Genomic DNA, 23,606 nt, shown 5'->3' on the forward strand with positions numbered 1-23,606 from the left:
CCTGCCCTAAGCCCCATGTCCCCTTTATCCTCAGCATCTTTGCAGCCAACGCTCAGGGGCAGACCTGTCTCCCCAGATACCTACACATCCCTTGCCTGGATCTTTTGTGTACAGACCAAAGTGAATTACTATTTTAGGAGGAGGAACAAAAAGACAGACTAATTTGCCTGGGAGTTTTTCACAGTTGATAAAGGAAGCCCCCCACCCCCACAGGGGCATTTTCATTTAATATGGGGAAGCGAATGCTTTAATTAAAAGAAATTCCCAGGGGTGGAATCTCTAGCACTGTGTTAGACTGAGGAGGAGGCAGTTTTGAGTTCCCCACAGGTGGTGCCTGTCCTCCTGTGTGTGAGAGTGACCTGCTATGATGGGATTTCCTCTGAGACCTTTCGCTTTAGTGATCTTTAAAGGCACTTGTATTTAGGCTGCACACGAGGCCGCTCAGAGAGAACTGGGGTTCCTGTGACTACCCTCGGGAGGGCTCCAGAGATGGACATGGTTTTTATTTCTATAGAAGCCAGAGAATCAGAGATGCAGGGAGTTGGGGCAGCCTCCAGTCCTATGTGACGTAGGTTTTATAGGTTTTACATGTGGTGGCCCTGGAGCTCACAGAGGGGAGGGACATGCCTAGGATGCCTGTCGAGCTGGTGGCTCCATCCCTGTGATAAGAAGCAGGCCTGAATTGTAGCTGGAAGGATTTGCATGTTTCTGGCTGTGTGGTCAGAGACACACAGGTGAACTGTACAGGTATTTGAGGATGGGACCCTCCACCCCGCCTCCCCTACTGCCCTGGGAATGGTTAAGCACTGGACTTCGGTCTTGATCGTGGTAATTGTGAAGTGGATGGCTGAGTGGTCTCTGAGGGGTGTTCCCATCAGCGTCCGTGACCCCAGGAAAGATGCTCAGGCAGCAGGAGGCTCAGGAGAACCCCAGGGGCCCCAGGGGATCCCATCACCTGTGCTCTAGGTGAGGGCTTGAGACGTCTACTCTCCTTGGCTGAGTCCCTGGGCTTGCGGGGAGAGAGCTCATCTCTGCTTTGCTCATTCTCACATCCAGGGTGGTGGGAGTAGAAAGTGTGGCTAGGGTCAAAATCTTCTACCCGCTTCCCCCACTCCTAGACTGGGCACTCCAACGGGCTGGGCCTTGGGTTGGGACCCAGGCAGTGGAATGGTGAGGTGGTTCCCAGCCATGAATTTGTAGGTCAATGCACTGTTTCAACGGGAATCCAGTCTGAAAGGAAAGGCAAAGGAAATGTTGCTTCAGGGCAGGAGACAGTGGGTGGCCTTTTGGGGACACTTGCTGTATGGTCCCTGTCTGCCAAATTTCAACTCCAGGTCATTACCACCCATGTACATGGGCCTCCTGCTACGGGTGGCCCCGTGGAAGAGCAGGGACCCGAGCTTTTCAGCGGGTTCACCTGGCCCCCAGTACAGCCTTCTAAGTGGAATTTTTTAGAGTTTTTTCCATGAAGAGGTGGACTGAAGGAGCTTGTTGAGTCAGGCTCCCTGAACGTCATCATGGACAAACGCCTTGGTTTCTTTCTGCCCAGCTAGTGATCCACAGCAGGCCGAAGACGATCCTGACCAAATCCAATCAAACAGGAGCACAGCCTCTGCTCTTCCACATTGCTTTTAATGAAGCCATGGCAGCAGAATCGACAACGTGGCTCAGATACACAAGCAGAGCAGGGCCTAGATCATGAGAGAATCTCCCCCACATCTTGGGGAAAAGGGTCATATGTATTTCTTTATGAACACTGTGTAAAAAATATAAACAGCACACAACATCTCCAGGAGCTAGAGCCCAAGAGAACGCACTGGGATCCATCCTTCAGTGGGACATCAGAGGCAGTCTCGGGGAGGGGTGGGGCGGGCAGGGAGTTTCCCCACAGCCAGGAGAGGCTGCAGCGGCCTCCGTCTTTGCTGAGAATGCCAGGCAGTAACAGGCAGCAGTGAGGGAGCAGAGGGGGTGGCAGCAGTGCTGGGCAGCTCTTCAGCGTCTTGATCACGAATATCTGGTAGGACCCAGTTGGTGGTATTGCCAGTGGGGCCAGAGAGGTGGAGGGAGCCTTCTTGTCCACGGGGGCAGAGAGTGCACCTCTCTGCTTGAAGAGGGAGAGGAGGGGCGACAAGGAACAAGGGGAGAGGGAGCACGGGGCTCTCACGTTCTTGGAGACCTGGGAGGAGAAAGAACAGAAGTCAGGCTGCATACTGAGGAGATGCAGGACAGTTAGGGATGTGATGGGGATGCCTCTGTTTGTAGAGTTCTAGGAGCAAATGGGTCCCGGCTTCAGTAGTTGTGGCACGCGGCCTCAGTAGTTGTGGCGCACGGGCTTAGTTGCTCCGCGGCATGTGGGATCTTCCTGGACCACGGCTTGAACCCGTGTCCCCTGCATCGGCAGGCGGATTCTTAACCACTGTGCCAGCAGGGAAGCCCTCCGGGTTCTTTTTGATGGGATGCTCTTGTCAGTGGGATGACGTGGGGTACTGGGGGCGAAGGGTCTGGAGACTCTAGCCAGGATTAGGGTGGATAATGAATACAATACCGTCTCACCATATTGGGGTCAGAGGGCCCGAGGAAAGGAATTGGGGGCCGCCCTTTTAGGATTTGCAGTGAAAGGGATATGATAGAAGGTGTGGGTATGAATGAGTCTGGGTCCTAAGTTTCCCCTAAGTTTCCCTCATTAGCTGTGTGGCCCTTGATATTACTTGGCCTCAGTTTCTTCATTTCCAAAATGAGGAGAATAACAACTGTTCCTCATACTTTGTAGGGGAGACATGGCTCAAGCGAGGTGACTAATGTCACCTGAGGAGGGTACCATGTTTATCAAGTGTTTTGGGCCATTGCTATTAACAAGGAGAACTCCTAACAGGAAAGAAAAAGGAGGAGTCTGGTGGGCCCAGACTTAGGACCTAAAAGCAAGAGCCTGGGGGAGGTTAGCTTTGGGGACCCACCCCCAGACCCCCAGACCCCACCGCCCGGCTGAGATGCCGGCTCACCTCAGCTGGACCACAGCCGCAGCGTCATGAGCAGGTTGTACCCGACCACTTTCAGGAGGAGAACGCGGAAGCCGATCACTGACAAGTTTTGGAAGTTTAGGCTCATATCTGCAAAACCAAGGGGCCACAGCGGCCATGGGCACAGGCCTCCACAGCCCCCGTGACACCGAAAGCAGGGTGGGGAGTGGGGCGCGCTTCGGCCCCTGGATCTGCCTCTCCCTTTGAGCTTTGGTGCACATCCCCTCATACACATATTTGTACATCCTTCCAGGGTCAACAGCATTTCATTTCCGAAGGGAAACACTGACTGCATTTACTCTTTGTTTTATTTCTGAGCCCCGCCGTGGATGGGGATGGTGGGTGCTCAGAACTTATCACACGCAGCCCCCTGGGTCTGGGCCCCTTAGTGAGAATCTAGCGGCTGAACCACAAGACGGATGACTCAGTACAAATGGCTCAAATGGCAATGAATATGGGCCCAGGGTGGGTGGTGAGGAGGGGTGAGGATCTGTGAGAGACAAGGTCACGGCCTACAAGAGTTCTGCTGCTCTTCTCGAAAGAAGGCAAAACCCCCTGGCTATGGAGGGAAAATGTCTTCACGGTGACCTGGTTAGTCTAGGGCTACACAAAAGCTGGTCAGAGATTTCACACCTGGGCCGCCCAGAAGCTCTCTTGAGCTGTGCTGACAGTGGAGCTATTGAAAGGAATACAGAGGCCTAGGAGTGAGTCACTGGTCTAGCAAAACTAGACTCATCCTCAAAGTACATAGAGTGGAAAAGAAAATTAGAGATGGTGAGAGGAATCTAGGGATTTAAGAATGTCCCCAGGCAGCTCTAACAAGGGCTCGGACTGCCGTTCTTATTTCTCAGAACTTCGTTCCTAGATCCACACATTCCTTCTCGTCACCTCTATCCCATCCCAGTAATTGTGGGTTCATCGCCTCCACAAACCTGTGTGAAGCCAGGATAGACCCCTCCCTTACCTGTTTCAAAGCTTTTCTCTGCTATCTTGGCATCACAGGGAATTCCTAAAAGGAACAAACAAAGACATTTTTCTTAGAGTCCCGAGCGTGCTGACTCTCCCACCCCAGAAGCTGGGCTGCTGAATGTCTCCAGCCTCTCCATTCTTCCTTGTGCAGAGATCTGAGAGAACCTGTCCCATATGGGCACCTGCTGGGATGAGCCACTGACCCCTGAAGGGCCAACACCCTGGCTTCTGGGCACCACTTTATTCACTTAATGAACACTGGTTGTGCTAAACGCATGTTACATGACACAAGGCCCTAAGGAGCTGTTAGACCCTGCCCTTGGGCGAGTTCCAGTCTGGAGTCTGATAGAGGAAGTAAGACAGACACAGTGACAAGTGCCATGAGGGGTATAGATGCTTTCATGTGTTCCACAAAGTTTTGACCCCTGCATCCCAAATTTGTTTGTTTGTTTCCTCTGACTCAGTAAACAGCATTACCATTGACACAGCTGCTCAGAAATAAAATCCAGCCACCTTCCTTGATGCCCTCTTTTCCTTCTCATCCCTGCATGGTTCTACCTTTGGATCCCAAATAGTGTTGGGCATGGGCATTTAACTCCCCTGCCACAAGCCCGTCCTGGCCTCCATCATCTCTCTGCTGCAAGGGCTTCTTTTCTGCTTCTACTCTTGGCTCCTACAATCCATTTTCCACTCAGTGGTCAGAGTGATTTTTTAAAAAAGTAAATTGGATGTCATTCCCCTGTTTATAGCCAATCAAAAGCTTCTCATTGTACCTAGAACAGTGTCTCCCTCTCATGACGGGTGAGGCCCCGTGATGTGGCCCTTGCCTACCTCTTCCATCTCATTTCCTCCTGCCCTTCTCCTTTCTCACTGAGCTCCTGGCTCAGGCCTCTATAGGGTCCTTTCTCTGCCCTTGGCATGGCTGGTACCTTCTTAGCCTTGAAATCTCAGCTCAGATAGCATTTCCCCAGAGAGCCCTTCTGTGACTTTCGTCCCTAAGGTGGCTGTTTCCCCAACTCCAAGTTAAAGCACGTATTACAATCTGGAGTTCTTTAGATTTCCACTTGCTGATGGTTGGTCTCCCCCAACGGGAATGGGGCTTGCTCGGGGCACACCCATCATCTGATGTGTTTGCTCCTCCACGGCAGTAGCTGGCATGTTGTAATGCACAATCAGTGATCGCTGAGTGAATGAGTGAATGAATGAGTGAGGTTAGGAGCTGGGAGAGACCTTTGGCAGAGAGGGAGAAATAAGGGGAGGGATCTTGGAGAAGTGCATCAGGGCGGGGCCTGGAGGAGCAGTAAGGGGCTGAGCGGAGCCAGGGGGGTGGGGACTCAGAGTGGGTGAGCCTCAGGGCCAGTGTGCCCCTCGCCTCTCCCCCTCTGCTCTTTGCCCAGGACGTTCTGTGGCCTGCCGGCATGGGATTCACTGGTGCTCAGTGAAGAGAGGGGAGGGGGCTTTGCCGACAATTGATGAGGCTGAGACCAGCAATCAGAGCAGCTTTTAGATACCAAGGACCCGAGCCCCGAGCACAAGCAGGCCTCTCGAAGGAGGAGACTCAGCTTAGACCGGCACCAAGGCTGCACTCACCTGAGCTGGAGTAGAAGGTCTCGTTGAAGGTGTCTCCGCATCCCAAATCGGTCCTGCTGCTCCAAGCCACGACCCCGTTGCTCTTGGAACCCAAGGCTCCCATGTCTAGCACGGTGCTGTCTGAGCTGAACACCACGGGCCTCGTGACTTGTGACACATTGGCTTGAGATTCAAAATCGGTGTATAAGCAGACGGAGGTGTTGCTGGATTTGGGGCTTCTCAGCAGGTACACGGCAGGGTCGGGGTTCTGGATATCTGTGGACCCAAAAGACACGGGTTAGGAGATGTTCATTTCCCTCCTTGCCCCAACCCAGGCCTGAGTCCAGATGCCAGTGATGGGCAAGAATGGGGCTCTGTAGGGCTGACAGGTCACATTTGTCAGGCTTTAGATGGGAAAGAACATTGTAGACACCAGCAGCTTGCAACAGACGGGACTCAGGGACAGGCACAAACCATGAGTCCTGGCCAAGAGGCCAGCCAGGCTCTTAGTGAACGCTCTCTACCAGGCCCTGCCTGCCGTTCAAGGAAAGCAGAAATGCAGGGCTACTGGGCTACTGCCCACTCTTCCGCTTAAGGGCACTTCTTCAAAGCTCGGTAGGAATAGTAAGCGACAACATAATTCTGGCAGGACAAAGCGAGCGTAGAAAAGATATCCAGCAAAGCAAACCATACGTCTTAGAATCTGGGGTGGTCTCCCCCACTAAGGTTGGGCATTGACAGGAATGGGAGCTTTACGATAGGCTGGCATGAAGTTGGAAGATCGGTCGCATCACCAGGAGATTTCTCTCACTGATAAAAGTTTTAGACGCTACATCAGAACGTCTGCATCCAAGCCCTGGCTCTACCATTTACTAGATACAAGGCCTTGAGCAATTCACACCAGCTCCTTGAGCGTCAGGAATTTCATCTGTCAAATGCGGATGTTGCCTCATCCACTTTCCTAACCAGGCTATTCTGAGAAGCCATGAGAGTTTCTCCATATGAATTATATTTAATAAACTGTGAAATACTGAAATAATTCTAGTAATTGTAGCTCTTGATACTACCAGGAGACTGCCATAATAATGTGCTACCGAGTAATACACAGTTTCTACTCTTCACCCCGCAGGAAGCAGGAGTTGCTGGAGGCTCTTCTTTAGTGTGCTGAGAATGACTCTTTAGTATTTTCATAGGATTTTGTGTCTTTAATGCAACCCTCAGTGTTTATTCTTTCAGACCTCTTGCCCTTGGAGGAGGAAGCAGAGCTTTGCCCGGAGGATTAGCACGTTAGGGCCACCCAGAGAGTTTACAGCAGGGTTGGGACAACAGCTTCCTGCCCCTGTGGTTCTCTGCTGCCCCAGCTCCCCACCACGCATGCAAAGTTTTGCAGACCAGTGATGCCTAATGCACCCCACTAGCTGAGCCAGCCAGGGTGGCCTTGGCAATGCAGATATCCAGCTTGACACCAAACCAGGGGCATCAGCCCTTGGCATGGCCTTGGGATGGCGAGTCAAGGCAGAGCTGTCTGTGGTGGGGCTGTCCCTGGAGCAGCAGAGCAAGGGTGGGTCCATGGTCACATGTGAGCAACATCCAAACCTCTGGCTTCAAAGGATTCTGCCTGCTCCCCTCTAATCCCCATCCACCTGTGGGGCTGACATCACTATGGGTCAAGGATCTATGGTGCAGATCTCTTCCTGGGAGGGGAGAGATGGGAAGCCATTAACCAATACCACACTCCAGCGGATTTGTTAGTCATCAGCGGGGGTCATGGGTGGGACTGGGGAGGGGGACATGGAAGGGTGGGGAGGTGCTGAGAGAACGTGGCCTCAAGAAGAAGGCAGAGGCTAAGCTGCCACCAGACACAGGTTGGCCTTAAGGGGGAAGGGGGTTACTGTGGGGGCCAGATGCCCAACTTTGAGTCCTGGTTAAACTCTCACTCAAGTCCTAGTGCCAGGGGGGTGTCAGGCTGGAGAAGGTCTAGACCGCACTGTCCAATGTGATCGTCTTTAGCTACTTGTGGCTATTGAAATTAAGACTAACCAAAATCAAGTAAAATTAACAATTCAGTTACCCATAAACCTTCATTTTAAGAGCTCAGTAGCTACATTTGGGTGATGCCTACTCTATAGGACAGTGCGGAATGACAGAATATTTCCATCGTCATTGAAAGTTCTATTGGACAGCATTGGTCTGGAGGGAGCAATGCTGCGGACCATGAGGAAAGGCACCAGGGGCTGAGGGTGAGACTTAGAGCCAACTTGAGTTCTGTGAGGGGTGATACCGGGGCAGGCCCATTGTAGCTCAACTCTGCTGGTGAGAGATCAAAATGAAAGAGCAGTTAGTGAAGTCAGAAGAACTGAGGTGATTTTTAGCCTCTTCCAAGTCTTGTTCGTACCAGTTGATACCCTTTGGGCTTCCCTATGTGCAGTTTGGCTGTGGTTTCTCCTGTCCGGCTTCCCTACCCCTGATTTCCTCTCCTACTCACCCTCCCCCCACACTTCAATCTCTTCTTTGAGCTCATCATCCAAACGACTTGTCTAAAACGTGGAGCTGATCGGGTCACTTTTTGTTCAAAATAATTCAGAGCCTCCCTATTGCCTATAGGATGATGCCCACACTTCCTGGCATGACATTGAGGGGCTGCCGTGATCTGGAGAGCTTGAATTTCCTCTCTCAAGTCCTTTATATGCCCTATATGAGTACAGCTACACCACACTCTTCACACTGGCTCCCTGGAATGTAAGCTCTGTGACAGCAAAGGCCTGTCCCTAGATTACTGCTGTGTCCCTGGTCTCTGCCATATACTAGGGGCTCAAGAAATAATTGTTGGATAAACAAGCGGCCTAGTGATTATCGGATTTGCAGAATTTCTGCTAATTAGACCTTTTGGTCAAAAAAGCTGGATACTGATCCCTAAACTTGACTCTTTAAATCCCCCTTTTACTTTTACGCCCCATGTACCTCTAGTGCGACCTTTTTGTCTGAAAACAAAGAATGAGTCACTGTTAATTTGGAGGGCTTTAGGGGTCCATCTGCCAGAGCCCTGGGAGGAGAGACATCCTGTTTCACCTTAGCAAGATAAACGCCTCCTACCACTGGTGACATCTCAGAAGGTAGCCTTAGCAAGACTGGATCAATTTTTCAGTGTGGAAGTCACCTATTCTAGTTCCTAACTGCTCATTTAAATTCGGAACTAACGGCAGAAGCACATGTCCGAAGGCTCTAGCGCATTAGGTCCCCAGGGGCACAGCAGTGATCGAAAGCTCCCTTGCCACTAAATCTGTTCTTGGTATTTAGGCACCAGGAACCCAAAATGTGAGTTAGCAGCACTGACTCTGAGTCTGAGTTCCACTGAGGCTCTGGCGAGCGTCAGGAAGCAGTGAGCCTGCGCAGACTTACCGGGAGTAATGGAAACTCTGGTTTCCTTACCACATTGCATCTGGGAGGCAATACCTCCATACCGCTCTGAATGTCTCCATTACAGAGAGCCTAGGTTTCCCCTTCTCTGAGGGATGGGCTCTTACAGCCCACTGAGCAAGAAGGGGGAGGTCTAGGCCACAAGCCGTCCATGGAAAGAGCTGGCCCCTCTCACCTTCACCTCTGGTCTGCATTTCTGAATTGGATTCCCAGTTTCCTAGTGGCTGGTCCTGGCCCTAATTGTCTGTATTCTCTCTCTCTCTCTCTTTTTTTTTAAAGGCTTTGAAGCAAATTTGTATTTATTCAGTTTACCATTTCAGAGAAATATATATTTTTTAAAAAATAATAAAAGTACTATATATGATCTATTATTATTTACTATATACCAAGTTTTGTGATCAATACTGTATTCTCTTGAAGCCTCTAGTATTCCTTTTCTCCATTGTTTATAAAGTTATCTTTGGCTTTCTCTGCATCTAACTTCATTATTAGATGTGTTTACTTGGCCAAAATCATGTGCCTTGTTCACTCCCAAGATCATGCCTTCTTTCTTGGTGTTCCTTATGCCTGGAAGTCCCCTCCTGTCCTTGCTTTGCCCAGACAGATCTTACTCTATCCTTCAGACTCAACGAATCCTTTCTACTGCCTCAAACCTTCTCCATCTAGGCCAACTTTTCAGCTGGGACTCCATTCCTCTGTATCTCTACTGTGCCTGTTGACATCATCAGCTGGTTGATACTAAAATGTTTTTCAGGTTGCTAAATTTACAATAGTTTGGCCCCTTTGGCTAGTTTTTATACTATTTGGAGACAGGTCAGGCATCTATCTTAGATATCTTCATACTCAGTCTCACATTTTATAGATTGACGGCCACATAGAAGGCATTTAAAATTAGCCACTGAATGACTAGAGTAAAATTTTAATGCGTTTGACCTAGAGAAACACAGATTTTCAAGATCGATAGTGTGGCTTTTCCCGTTCACAGAGGCCTCTGTAAGACAATTAGTGGTAACACCCACAGTTAGCCTTACCATAGTAATACTAATATCTCCGGGGAAAAGATTAGTGACACTGGCCCATGGGGTTGCAAATGGTGCCACCTAGAATGACTCACCAAATATTACGGCCACTTGCGTTCCTTTCCCAAATGTGTGTTTATCGGTCACTCCTCTGGTATTCACACTGCAGGTGACACCATTACAGAAACTCACTGGCCCTACCTCCTATTTCAGTAGCAGAAACACTGGTCTCTCACAGGGGACGGAGGGTCACAGTCTTCTGAGGTAATACCTTCTGATCTTCTGTGTTGAGACTTTGTCTCTTAATCCTTCCCCTCCTGCCTCATCCTGCTGTAGTGCCCTCGGTTGGAGGTCGTGGTTTCCTTAAACCAAGAATTCAGTAGAGCAAAACCCCCCGCTCAGGGCAGCAGTATCCTGGATCCTCTCGTGAAAGGTCCAGGACTCCTTGCCCATCACCTAACTCATGATTCTTCAGGTTGTGGCCCAAGGATATTTCCTGAGCACTGAGCGCAGGATGAGAGGATTTTCTGGGATGGGTGGAAAGATCCATTTGGGATCCTACAGAAGATAATACCTGGGCTCAACTCAGCATCTTGGACAAAGAAGAATTAGTTGTCAATGTCCACCCTTGCCCCGCATTACTTACTTGGTTGGACACTTAGTCTGGTCCCTGCTCCAAAGTTTAACTTGTTACCACTGCCGAATCCCCACTGAGGGTGAGGTCTCTGCAATAACCTTCCTGATGTTAACCTGCTAAAACACCCACCAGACTTGGAGGGCACCATTCTACAAGGCACCCTGGGTCTTTGTTTCTTAGGTTTCATATTTCCCAGGGAAGTCATTCCCCTTTCCCTTTACAATAATGAAGGTTTAGTAATAACAAAGCCTTGTTGATGATGATGATAATTATTATTAATATTATTTAGTAAAGCTACCATTTATTGACTACTTGCTGTATGCTGAGTATTGTCTTGTTATGATGTGGGTATTGTCATTTTGCCATTGAGAAAGTGGAGACTTAATTAGCTAGAGATGGTAGAGCCAGACTTTCCCCCAGGTCTGACAGCCTCCCAAGCTGTGCTATGAGCCTCACACCATCCTACCTCCGTGCCTTGTTGTATTTGCCATTCAGATAGGGGTCTGGGTCACTTTTACCCTGGGAGTGGTTCAGTGCTCTACTAAGCTCCAGAGAGGAAGATTCTGTGAGCAGGTATCCCCACACCATGCTCATTAGTCCATCCACGGGATTTAGCTACCTGCTGCAATAAAAGAGAATTTGTGTTTGCCGTGAACTCATCTCTTTCCCCAAGAGCACTTAGCTAATTTCCTGAATCTTCAGATCATCTGGTGCTGACATTATCTGTTTTGCTTGAAAGCACTGAATATCTGCAACTCTTTTTATGTTTCCGTAAATTATTCTCCTCAGATTTTCATTTCCTCAACTGGCCCTTGGCCCTTCTGTCTTTAGTATGAGAAATGGGAACATTTTAAGATACCAGAAGAGTTTGTAGAAATGGAAACGAGTGTTTCCCATATCCTCGAGTTTACCATAAATCATTGCTGGTTTTCTCATAGACAAGTTGTCAGTTACTTTGCCCTGGTCATTTGCACCGTCATACTCACACGGGCGTACGGTCAGCCTGGTCCCCGCTCCAAAGGTCAGCTTATTGTAGCCACCAGACAACACACACGAGGAGGGTGCTTTACAAGAACTCTAGCCCCTGGCAGGGTCAGCTTCACTGGGGCAGAAATGTCTCCTGTGCCTGTTTTACAGGCTCCTCCAAAATCCCCCTTTCTCCGGCACAAGAAAAAATTCTGGCCCACTGAGTCCTAATTCCTCAGCTTTCTGTGTAATAATCACACAGACCTTTCCCTCCTTGCCGGCCTTGAGCAGGTCAGGCCTTCCTGGAGGGTGGATGCCCATTCTGGGTTCCACACTGGAAGTGAAGGAGGACAATTGGAAGGGTCTGGAGAAGAGCCAGGGATTAACCGGGAAATGAATCTTGAGGGAAAATTCACAGCACCGGCAATAGACGGAAAACCTTGGGTAGGGCTTAATTCATGGAAGGGAGGCCTATGAAAGCTCTCCTTTTAGAAAGCAGTTCTATTAGTCTTTGAAGGGAGAGACAGAGAGAGAGAGACTAATATTGCCATAGGGATATCACATACAATGCACAAGGAGGATTGCTTAACTCTGAAGGTTGTGAGAATCAGGAGTGGGTTATGGATGGGGCCTGAGAATCTATTTCTCTGGAGGGTTCTAAGATTAGGGTTGACATTCATATGGGGACAAAAAAAACCTCCAAAGTTTGAGAGTAGTTTAGACAAGTCCTTCTCAGTGAGAAATTCACAGAACTCTAGTCCTAAGTTTCTCTGCAAAAAAGATTCTAAGCTCAAAGAAGTTTGGAAAACGCTGTACAGCGTATTTCAGTCCTGAAGACCAGCAGTGCACAGTAGCATTTTAAAGGCTCTGAGAAGTCTTACAATAAAGAAATTTAGAGCTTCTTAAACTTACTCGATTCAAGAATTTTTTTTCTTAAAACACCCCTTAACCTCTGCGGAACATGTACAGGTTTAGATACACATTCCCTGGAAGTCCCTTTTCTAGTTCAAAGAATTTAAAATGCATCCTAAATTTCAGCCTCATTTTATCCTTAAGCTTTCTGTGTTCTGAATCTGTTTGTTCTCCTACCAACTCCTACGGACACAATTAGGGGCCTCATTAATGCTGATTATTTCTTTCTAATCATTATGAAACAGCTTCATATGTAGCAAATTTTCCTGCCACTGTCAGGAATGGCTCGAGGGCAGATACGTATGCAGTCATTATGCAAGACCACATCGCCCCAACACTTTGCAGGGTTTACCTACTGGGAACAACGGCAACTTTAAAGCCTTTCCCAAATGTGAATTTATTGGTTTTCTTTCCACACACCTTCCTACACACCTTAGAGCTGTGTACTTCAAAGAAAGTTCTGGTCCTAAAGGAGAAAAGTTTCCTTAGAACAAATGGAGAAAAGTTTCCTGGGTGGCGACTCAAGTAGGGACATAGACTTCACGTATTTATCATTAGACCTCTCCTTTTTGCTGCTAAACCCCATTTGTGCTGCTTCCCTCTCAGGGTATTGTAGTTCTTATGCCTCTGAATTCTGGTTCTTTAGAAATATGATGGGTTTCAGGCTTTCTAAATGTAGCCTGAACTGACCCAGGGCAGGGAAGAGGCTTTGGTGAAGTGCACAAATGAACAGATAAATATGGAGGAAGTTTTCCCCAGAGAAGTGGGCTTTCGGCCATCCATGCACGTTCAGATGGATTCTGTAATCTCCCAGTTTTGAAATCTAACAACTCTGTTGGAGAATACTTGCTACTGTCTAAACCAATATGTTCTAAACAGTTACTATCCCTCCACTGAAGCCTCCCCTGAGTCTCTCAGCTAGAGGCATTTTTTCAACAATCATTTCTTAGGTGACGCCTTAGAAATGCGTCAGGCATTGTGCTGGAGTGCGGAGGTGTAAGGATGAATGAGAGAGGGTCTTGACCTCACAGAGCTTATGGTGCAGTGCAGAATGCATGAAAGTACCAGACAACTAGGATAGGAGGTCGGGGATGCCTTCCTTTCTGCTATTCCATCGCAACTTGTGTGTACTTCCACTACAGTGTGGTGACACTGGGCTTAACTGTCTCTTTATACGGATGTTTACCCACTGGGAGATCCTGGATGGCGGGGACTCTGCATTTCCCTCCCTCCCCTCCTCCCTCCTTCTATAGTGCTTAGAATATAATAGTTGCTTGGTAAATATTTGTTAACTGAAAGCCCTCTAATTATTTTAATTCATTTTAAATGCAATCCTGTCCTCTACCTTCTTTTATTAGGACTGTTTCATTTATCTTTTAATTCTGTATGGGTCCATTTTCTAAACCCAGTATTGTTTTTTTTTTGTTTGTTTGTTTTTTGCGGTACATGGGCCTCTCACTGTTGTGGCCTCTCCGGTTGCGGAGCACAGGCTCCGGACGCGCAGGCTCAGCGGCCATGGCTCACGGGCCCAGCCCGTGAAAACTAGGTGGTAACAAAAATAATTTTTTTTGGCATAATCAGTCATGATTTCTGATAAAGGTCTTTTGTCTCAAAGGAATCTAGAAATGGCAAAAGAGTCTGCCTCTGTAATGATGAAAAGGCCAGGCCCCATTGGCAATTACTACTTTTAGAAAATAAACCGCTGTTGAGCTAGTGGCTGGGAATTCAGATTTCAAAACATTCAAGCCTCATGAAGAATCATGAGAAATTAGCTCGGGAAGTGCAGACTCAACATCTAAGAAAGCCGCGTAGGGACTTTCTGTGTCTTTGGCTGAAGTCTAAGGTCAGACACTTACTTGGATGCACTTGGAGTCTTGTTCCACTCCCGAAAGTGAGTGTTCTGCTGCTTGTGTCCACACCCTGGTACAATGCAGTACAAATACCTGCCCTCTGCCACCCAGGGTGGCTGCCTGCGCTTCACACCTCCCGCCCCACATTTACAGCCTTCACTCTTGGGAATGGAGCTTTTGAACAGGCTGTTCCATGTTTTTTTTTTTGCGGTACGCGGGCCTCTCACTGTTGTGGTCTCCCCTGCTGCGGAGCACAGGCTCCGGACGCGCAGGCTCAGCGGCCATGGCTCACGAGCCCAGCCGCTCCGCAGCATGTGGGATCTTCCCGGACCGGGGCGCGAACCCACGTCCCCTGCATCGGCAGGCGGACTCTCAACCACTGCGCCACCAGGGAAGCCCTGTTCCATCGTTTTGATGATAAATTTCTCTCTGTGTCACTTTATGCCCAATAATCAGTCCCCCTAGGTTTCTGCTTCCCTCCCTGCCATACCTGCATCCTACCAACCCAATTCAATGACTTTACTCATCTCTTCAGAAACGCTAAGTCCTGGACCAAAGCTGCCATGGTCACCATGGCAAGAAGGCTCAGGATAGGCAAACCAAGGACCAGACAGGTAGCCTTTGAGGTCTGGGGTCTTCCTTCACAGAGTGCAGGAGGGACAGTGGTGGCGGTGTGGTGGCATGGTTAACAGTAAGGCCTTGGAGTCAAATAGATTAGAGTTAAATTCTAGCCCTGTTATTCCTAGCTGTGATCTTGGGCAAGCTACTTGCCCCAAGCCTCTGTTTCTTCATCTGTAAAATAGGCCTAATACCAGCTACCTAGCATTAGGATGGATGTGAGCACTGAATGAGAAATTCTTTGAAGGACAGAGTGTAGTCACTGGCACATGTCAGGCATTCAGTAAATAGTAGCTAATAATATGGTGGTTCCCAGCAATGCTTTCCACTGAGGGAAGGGATGAGGCTTCTTGTAGCCAGAGGAGACCTGTCCCTGCCCCACCGCCCTCTCCAGCACCCCAGGGTGCCTCAGCATTCTGGTTGGGATGCTGTCATGTGCAACAGATATCTCACGGATCCAAAGGGACGTGGCGAGAGATTCTCAGCCATGGGGTTGAAGGGCAGGATGGCCCCTTGGCTGCCAAGAAGACAGTTCTGCTTCAGAAACCTAACCAAGAGTGAAACCTCTTTTCTCAAACCTTGGTCGTTTGTCCTCTGCACGCACTGTGCAAAACCCTTGTCCAGCACAGCCTCAATCATTTCATTAGACCTGACACAATGGTAAGTTACTCTCAGACAGCAAAGGGCTCTTTCACGATGGAGCAGCCCAGTCACAGACTCCCTCATTTTCCATCATATATCCTCTGTCTACAAAATATCCCTTGACCGTTTCTATAATACTCACATGGATGAACAACAAGCCTGGTCCCTCTTCCAAATATAAGTCCATAGTTTCTTCCTGATACACACAGCGAGGAAAGCCTTTGCTAAAACCAGTCTCACGTGACCTCCCTCTACCTATTGCTCCAGTGGTTGGGGCAACAATCTGGGGAAACACTGGCCAACACCCCCAGAGTTGCAGGAATCTCCCACAGCTGTCCTGGAACCCTGAACCGAGGGGTGGTGATGGGAGCCAGGGACTGGGGACTAGAAGAGCTCCTCACCTCCTCTACCCAGGAGAAAACACACGCTCCTGTCAGTGGAGAAGCAGGGCAGCAACTCCCCAGCAGTACCTCCAGCACCACCCTGCTTGCCTGGGGCCACAGCAAGGTGTGACTCTGCTACTCTTTTGTTAGATACAAGTGCTCCCAGGATGGGCGGCATAGGAGATTCTTATATTATTCAATATATTGTCAGTGGAGATGCTGAGAGGAAGGGAGGGTGGAAGAAACAAGGGGCACACGAAGGTTTGACGCAGTGAGCTTCTAAGGACGTTAGGGGTGGCATTGATGGAGGACATGCCCTCTGCCCTCCCATGGACATAAGAAGTTGTCCGGTACCTATGGGGTAGGAAGAGCGGTGGGTGGGGGAGGGGTTGTATGTCCAGGAGGATCCCGGCTCACTTACTTGGTGTGACCAATACTCGAGTCCCCTTTCCAAAAGTGAATCTGTTCCCATAATCACACTCTGGGAAAGTGCATTACAAAAAGGTCCTGGGTTTGCCTACCCTCTCATGGAAGACACACACGCTTCCCAGTAGCTCTAAAAGCTGGGATCCTGGGAAGGCTGATCCTAACCTTTTCCTTCTGATGGGTGCTCTAAGCACAGGAGGGAGATTCCCTAGTGGCTGTAGCAGCTTCAGCCCTGATGCTACCCATCACCTCCATTTTCCTCATCACAGCCATCAACAAACAGCCTCTAGCTATTTCTCCTCTGGGAAACACAGAACCTTTACAAAACTTGGTGAAAAACCTGCCTCCTACATAGGCCGGGTGGGTGTACGTGTTTCTAAAGATACCAGGCAGTGGGACTTCCCTCGCAGTGGTTAAGAATCCACCTGCCAATGCAGGGGACACGGGTTCGATCCCTGGTCCAGGAAGCTGTGGAGCAACTAAGCCCAGGTGCCACAACTACTGAGCCTGCGCTCTAGAGCCCATGAGCCACAACTACTGAAGCCCGTGTGCCACAACTACTGAGCCTGCGAGCCACAACTACTGAGCCTGTGCTCTAGAGCCCACGAGCCACAACTACTGAAGCCCGTGTGCCACAACTACTGAGCCTGTGCTCTAGAGCCCTCAAGTCACAACTACTGAAGCCCGTGCGCCTAGAGCCCGTGCTCCGCAACAAGAGAAGCCACCACAACGAGAAGCCCGCGCACCGCAACGAAGAGTAGCCCCCGCTTGCCACAACTAAAGAAAGCCCATGCGCAGCAACGAAGACCCAATGCAGCCAAAATAAATAAATAAATAAATAAATAAATAGGTAAGTAAATTAAAAAAAAAAAAGAAAAAAGAAGAAAGATACCAGGCAGTAGCCTGCATTTTCCCACCTCAGCTGCCCCGCCTGAGACGAAGGCGCCATTGCCTTAGGGGAATATGCAAAAATGTATTTTTCACTTTGCCAGAAAGAGTAGGAGCAAGAGCACTTCCAGCAAGCCAGGCCAGGGCACATGCTAAAAGCATGCCTCAGCGTGACTCAGAGTCACCGCATCCTCTCTGGGGCTGAGCGAGGTTTCTGGGTGACTCACGCCTGACTCATTCCTGTTTCTACTCTTTCTATCCTCACCTAGGTCAAGGCTGCTTTCCGTCAAGGGGCCTTTCTGTCAAGAAAGTCAAACATCTCAGCAGATAACAGTCTTAAATCCTTTTCCGGAAACACAGGGGTGGAATCCTGCTTGCTCTCTGCCAGGGAATATGGACTGTCCGTTGTCACTGCTGTCCTGTCTCCAGTCAGTAGGGTCCCAGGTCCTGCACATGACCACACACAGCACACTGCTTGGTGCACCCACATATAAATTGTTTTTAGACTTTTAACAGATGAGTGGTTTGTTTTTCTGACAAGACTGGAAGTTCTTGAGAGCAAGAACCACATCTTATGCTTCTTCTTTTCTTGGTTGGTTTGTTTCATTTTAAACCACCTATGGCCCCTGGCTTGATGCTACTCAATAAGCACTTACTGAGTTGAACTGACTTTTACCGTCCATAATTATTGGGACAAGAAGGCCAGTTTTGCGAGAGGTTAAAAGCTAAGTATACTTTTGGTAAATATGAGCTGCAAAACCTAAGTGCTTAGGCAGGGAAAAACCAAGGAAGCAACTCAAAGAGATAATCAGGAGGCAGCATAAAACCCACGACATCGTGAAGTTCCTATGGACCCTCAGCAGAGAGGGGGCAACTGAATGAACAAGTACTTGACTGCAAAGGAAACTCAAACATTTTTCTCCTGATACCTTGACATTGATTCTCCTTAAAGGGTAAAACGAATAATATGGCAGAAAAAATATATTCCGAGTTAGCAGCATTGTTATGATCAATAATAACAAAACAGTAGTGGTAATAATAATAATGATGATGTGACAATAATAATAATAATCATCATCATAATATTCTATTATAGACCAGAGCAAATGCTACATATATAAATATAAATCCAATGCTGGAGGTGGGGTTACACATTTCCGGAGAGCTGACTTACTTGGGCTGATCAAAAGTTGGGTGCCAGTTCCAAATACGAATTTCTGATAACCTGTGTTCACACTCTGACATAACTCTATACAAAATGGTACCCTATAACTGGGCCAACTCTATACAAATGGTGCCCTATAGCTGGACTACAGCCGGGGATTCCTGAGTCACATACGAGTTAGTTACTAAGCATGTTCCCGAGTTTGCGTACATGCGCCAAAGTGGGAAGAGGCGTGTAATTTTACTCTTTAACCTTCATTTCTAAGACCATTGGAAGATGACAAGAAATAAGTCACAACTCAATAGGAAATCCTGCTTTGTATGCAGTAGATTATATAAAAAATGTCATGAATATTCAGGTTGAAAAAGCCATTTATGTAATTACAGAGTTTCAGTTCTAGACGGGACCTAGGGTAGTTATGTCCATGCACACTTACTAAGTGTTTACTACATGTTTCTGGCATGAATGAGGCTCGTGGATACATATAATGCAACATTACCATCACCAAACTATTTTCTTACTTAAATAGCAGACAAAACCCTTGGGGGAAAAATCAGTGAAAACAGATATCCTTCAACTGTAATAAAAATCAGGCTATTTCAAGGAACTTACTTGCTTCAACAAATAGCCTTGTTCCTGTCCCGAAGACAACTTTGGAACCTCCACTATTTCCCACAGTGATTTGTGCTGCGACAAAATAGGCTGCTTCATTTTCCTTCCCTTTTTTTTTTTTTTTTGCGGTACGCTGGCCTCTCACTGTTGTGGCCTCTCCCGTTGCGGAGCACGGCTCCCGTTGCGGAGCACGGCTCAGCGCTGAGCATGGCTCAGCGGCCATGGCTCACGGGCCCAGCCGCTCCGCGGCATGTGGGATCTTCCCAGACCGGGGCACGAACCTGTGTCCTCTGAATCGGCAGGCGGACTCTCAACCACTGCGCCACCAGGGAAGCCCCCTTCCATTTTTTAACCATAGCTGTGAAGCAGGCCCAGGGAGCCTATGGGAAGGTGCTCATAATAAGGAGCAATTTTTTATATTCTCCCAGTAAATCCATCTGGTTTCTTCCTATTCATGAACAATCTCATACCTCCTACCTACTGGAAGGGTTAGTTCACCAAACAGTAGTCATGGAATATGGCCCAGGGACCAGGATCCCCACGTTTTCATCCCAGCCCTAGTTCTCACTGATTTCATGATAATGGACAATTCAACCAACCTCTCTGGGTCTTAATTTCTTCACTGGAAAAAAAGAGGTTTGGATTTCCCTTTCAGAGCTAAAGTTCTATGATCCAGCAATGTCCAAAGTGTACTCAATGTTGCATATTTCTATAACTCACAAATGAGTCAGGCACTTATAGATGGGTTACACTGGACACTGGTCTGCATGGGGAAAATACAAGAAATTGTGAGGGGAAGGGAGAGTCAGAATAAGGAGTTGGCTGCTGCCAGCTCTTCTGTCTCCTCTCCTGTTGGGGTAATTCTCCCAGCAGCCCCTGTACTACTTGTTTCCTCATTAAAAAGGGAAGAGAACGGTTTAGATTTGGGGCATCCAAGTCAAGATTTCCCAAAGCTCCGTGTCTCAAGTCATGGCAGTATCTAAGAATGGAAAAGATAAATTCCATGTATTTCCTTACTAACTCTGATTGGCATCCTCTCTCATTTCTAGGTAAGCCCTGGCACAGGGTCTGTGACATAATGTAGTAGAAAGAGTAAGCTTTGAGATCAGGCAGGCAGACCGTGGTTTGAATCTAGACCCTTCCACTCACTAACCCTGGGATCTTGGGCAGTTACTTCTCTGAGCCTCAGTTTCCTTTTCTGTAAAATAGGAATACTGTTCCTTGATCCATAGTTGTTTGAAGATAAACAGTACTGTCTGTCATGCCCCTAGTATCGTATCTACACATCATAGAAACTGAGGTGGTGGTTATGATTTATATGTTAAGTTAAATGATTGATTAACAAGGTTTTTTTTTAGTGTTATAGAACTTGTTTGTGAAATAGCCATGAGTCCACACCCTTGGGTTGTATAAACTCTAGGATGGTGTAGGAGTAAGAATCACAGATTTTGAGGGCTTCCACCCTCTCATCTCACAATGGAAGAGTCTCAGGCACACAGAGGGGCAATGACTTGTTCAGCATCACACCGCCTGTTGGGGCTCAATCAAATCTAGAACTCTAGACTGCAACCAGAAGCCCTGGGCTCCTTTCTCTGCACTTCACTGACTCTTCTTGAATAATGTTTAGTGCAAAGGGACATAATCTCTGGAATGAACTTGGTAGGGCTTATTTGGGGCATAGGTCAAGTGACCTTGAATAGTCTCCTGCAATGAGTCTCAGAATCAATGGCAGTGGAAGTAGAAAAGTTCTATTAGATCATGGCCATGCAATTTTCTGCTCTTCTGCTTTCTTCCTCTTTCTGGCTCCATTTAGCTCAATTCTAGTGCTAAAAACTCTAATACTGGACAGAGCTTCTGTCAGCCTCACATCTTGGGAAAAGTCTTAATAGCTTGCTAAATTCTAACTTAAAGAAAATGTTCTTGGACAGTCTTTGAATATTTTCATTAATTTATCTGGGTGCCACAATTCTTAATGCTTCAGCACTAGATTATGGTTAATTATAAATAAGATTATAATTATATAATTCCAAATATATATTTGGAATTATATATATTAATAATTGGAATATATTCCAAATATATATAGTTCCAAATTATAAATAAGATTATGGTTAATTATAAATAAATAATTTTTGTCATATTACGAATGACAAAAATAACATCTCCTTTTCTCCCATTCACTGTCACTGGAATACATTTTGTAGTTACCTTAGAATTGCACACTTACTCAGCTCCACTTTTAGCCAGGTGCCTTTCCCAAAGGTGAGTTTGTTTGCTCCTCCCCATGAGTCCCACAGTGTCCCATGCCTCACAATAAACTCCCTCTGTCACTTGACACCTTTTCCTGACTTACCCTGATGAGTTAGAAAATACTTAAGATTTAATATAGCTATTTGACTTATTCCTATGAGAAAAAAGCTCCCCCCACCCCAAATGGAATAAATTCATAGGCTGCTGGTGCCAGGAGGGCAGAGGGGTCATCAACCAGACCTACTTCCCCTTTCATAGAGGAGAAAACTGAGGCCTAGAGGCAAGGGATCTGCTCCAAGTTACACTGTTAGTTGGTAGCAGAGACAAAAACACGGGTCTATTTGATTCTCAATCTAGTATTTTTCTTTCTCCACCACACACTGAATGTACTGTGTTGCTTACTATATTCACTTCTTCCCTTTGGCCGGGAAACTTGATTTTTCTGGGTATTTGATTTCAATTAAACAAGCACTTATCAAGCACTTACTCTGTAAAAGGACCATATTAGACACTTTATGGTATATAACAGGAACCTCTGCTCTTAAGGATCTTTCAATTTTAATAGGCAGATCTTCTCAGTAATGAAAGAATTCTGTAGCTGTATGTGTCACAGATTGTCCAAGACTCCTCAGCTAGATTGGGGATATAGGGGGAAAAGGAATGGGAGGGATGCCTGGGGTGAGGCTACAGTCTAGTCTTTTAACAGGAAGCCTGGCTATTTCTGGAGAAACCAGGTTTGTCTTAATTATCTGGGTATTACTCTGTATTCCGTTCTACCTAGCAAATTAGTTCTACTAATTCAACTAATTCAACTTCTAATCCTACTAATCCAACTCTTTTGTTGGTTATTTTCATTTTTCAAAGTGCTCCATGAAGGCTCAACCTTAAATTCATAGGTCAACTGATAAAACAAGGATGATGCATCCACAAGGGTAAAACACAGAAATTACATGTAGAAGTCTTAAACCAGAGAATGAGAAAACAGGAGTGGGATTGGGTCGACATTTACCTGGAGAGACCAGAAGCATAGTCCCCTTTCCAAAAGTAAGTTTGCCGTATCCTGAGTTCACACTATGGCAACCCCCCATACAAAAATGGCCTGCAGTGTTGGGTCTTTCAACCTCTGATTGCTTACAGAAGGGAAAGAAGACCAGCATTTATGGGAGAACCTACACATGGCAAGTGGGTTGACAATCGCTATATATCACCTTGCCTTATTTGGGCCATTAACTGTGCCATGAACTCTGATATTATTGTCCTTATTTTACAAATGGAAAACAGGTGATGTGGGGTTAAGCACACTGAACCAGCACTGCTACGCAAGTACCCCATACCTCACTTTTTGGCATAGGACAGATACATGTTAGGAGGAACTATGAGTGAGGAATCCTTCTCCTCCTTCCTATGAGATTGAGATTGCAGCTGTATTGGGGTTAATTCTCTTGCTAGCACCAGACATTAGACCTCTAGTGACAGTGATGCCCTGAACTCCAGCGTATCCTCCATCACACAATCATTTCCTGAGACATGAAAACATTTTCATCAATCTTCCGGTTGTTCCCTTGATACTCTACTCACCAGCCCTGACCAGCAGTCTTGTCCCGCTCCCAAAGATCCACGTATAGCCTCCACCCTTCCCACAGTGTTTCTTAGTCAGCCAAAAACACCCACAAGCCCACACACCCTTCGCATACCCAAGACTGAGAGATACAGCCCTTTCACCTATGAAGGGGACCACATCTTAACTTTCTTTTTACATTCCACATAACACACAGGCCATTCAACTCAAATATGGGCATTTATTGTGCAACACTTAAAATGAAGCCTCTCTCTCCTCATTGCTCTGGGTCTGTCACCACCAAAGTTGTGATTTTCAACTCTATGCATCCCGCAGATGTATCTAGTCCTTTTGTCTCCATCACACTTATCAATTTTTAGATTTCTGCCATAGTGTCTCTCCTAGTTTTAACTTCATTGAGTGACAGCTTCCTGCTCCTACAGTCAACTTATTTTGCAGACTTAGGCCTAGTGGTAGCCTGGTTACTTACTCGAGTCCTATTCTGTCCCCAAAGCCAGGCGTCCTGATTAAAGGGCACCCACTCTGCTTCAGGTCTGGTAAAAAACACCACTTGTCTTCTCTTTGGTTCTTATGCTCTGCAAATTTACTGTTTTCAATTGGCCTCATGGGTAGTATCTTGGCTTTCTTTTCTATTAAGAAAGAACACAACTTGGATGGAATAAAACTATTATAACGTTAAGGGTTGGA

At 47.3% G+C, this 23,606-nt stretch overlaps 1 protein-coding gene and 1 gene segment (V, D, J or C); one reads left to right on the forward strand and one right to left on the reverse strand.

Moving 5' to 3' along the window:
- The window catches only part of DAD1 (defender against cell death 1), a 55,339-nt gene that overhangs the window by 30,655 nt on the left and 1,078 nt on the right, over positions 1 to 23,606 (forward strand). The gene's annotated exons all lie outside the window — the stretch shown is intronic.
- On the reverse strand, positions 3,001 to 11,915 carry LOC309968756 (T-cell receptor alpha chain constant-like). The segment is given in 5 exons: positions 11,859 to 11,915; positions 8,041 to 8,092; positions 5,577 to 5,831; positions 3,982 to 4,026; positions 3,001 to 3,107 (listed from the first exon to the last, which is right to left on the reverse strand).

The sequence above is a fragment of the Leucopleurus acutus genome (genome assembly GCF_964270905.1).
Source record: "Leucopleurus acutus genome assembly, chromosome: 1".
In the NCBI taxonomy this organism is placed as follows: domain Eukaryota; kingdom Metazoa; phylum Chordata; class Mammalia; order Artiodactyla; family Delphinidae; genus Leucopleurus; species Leucopleurus acutus.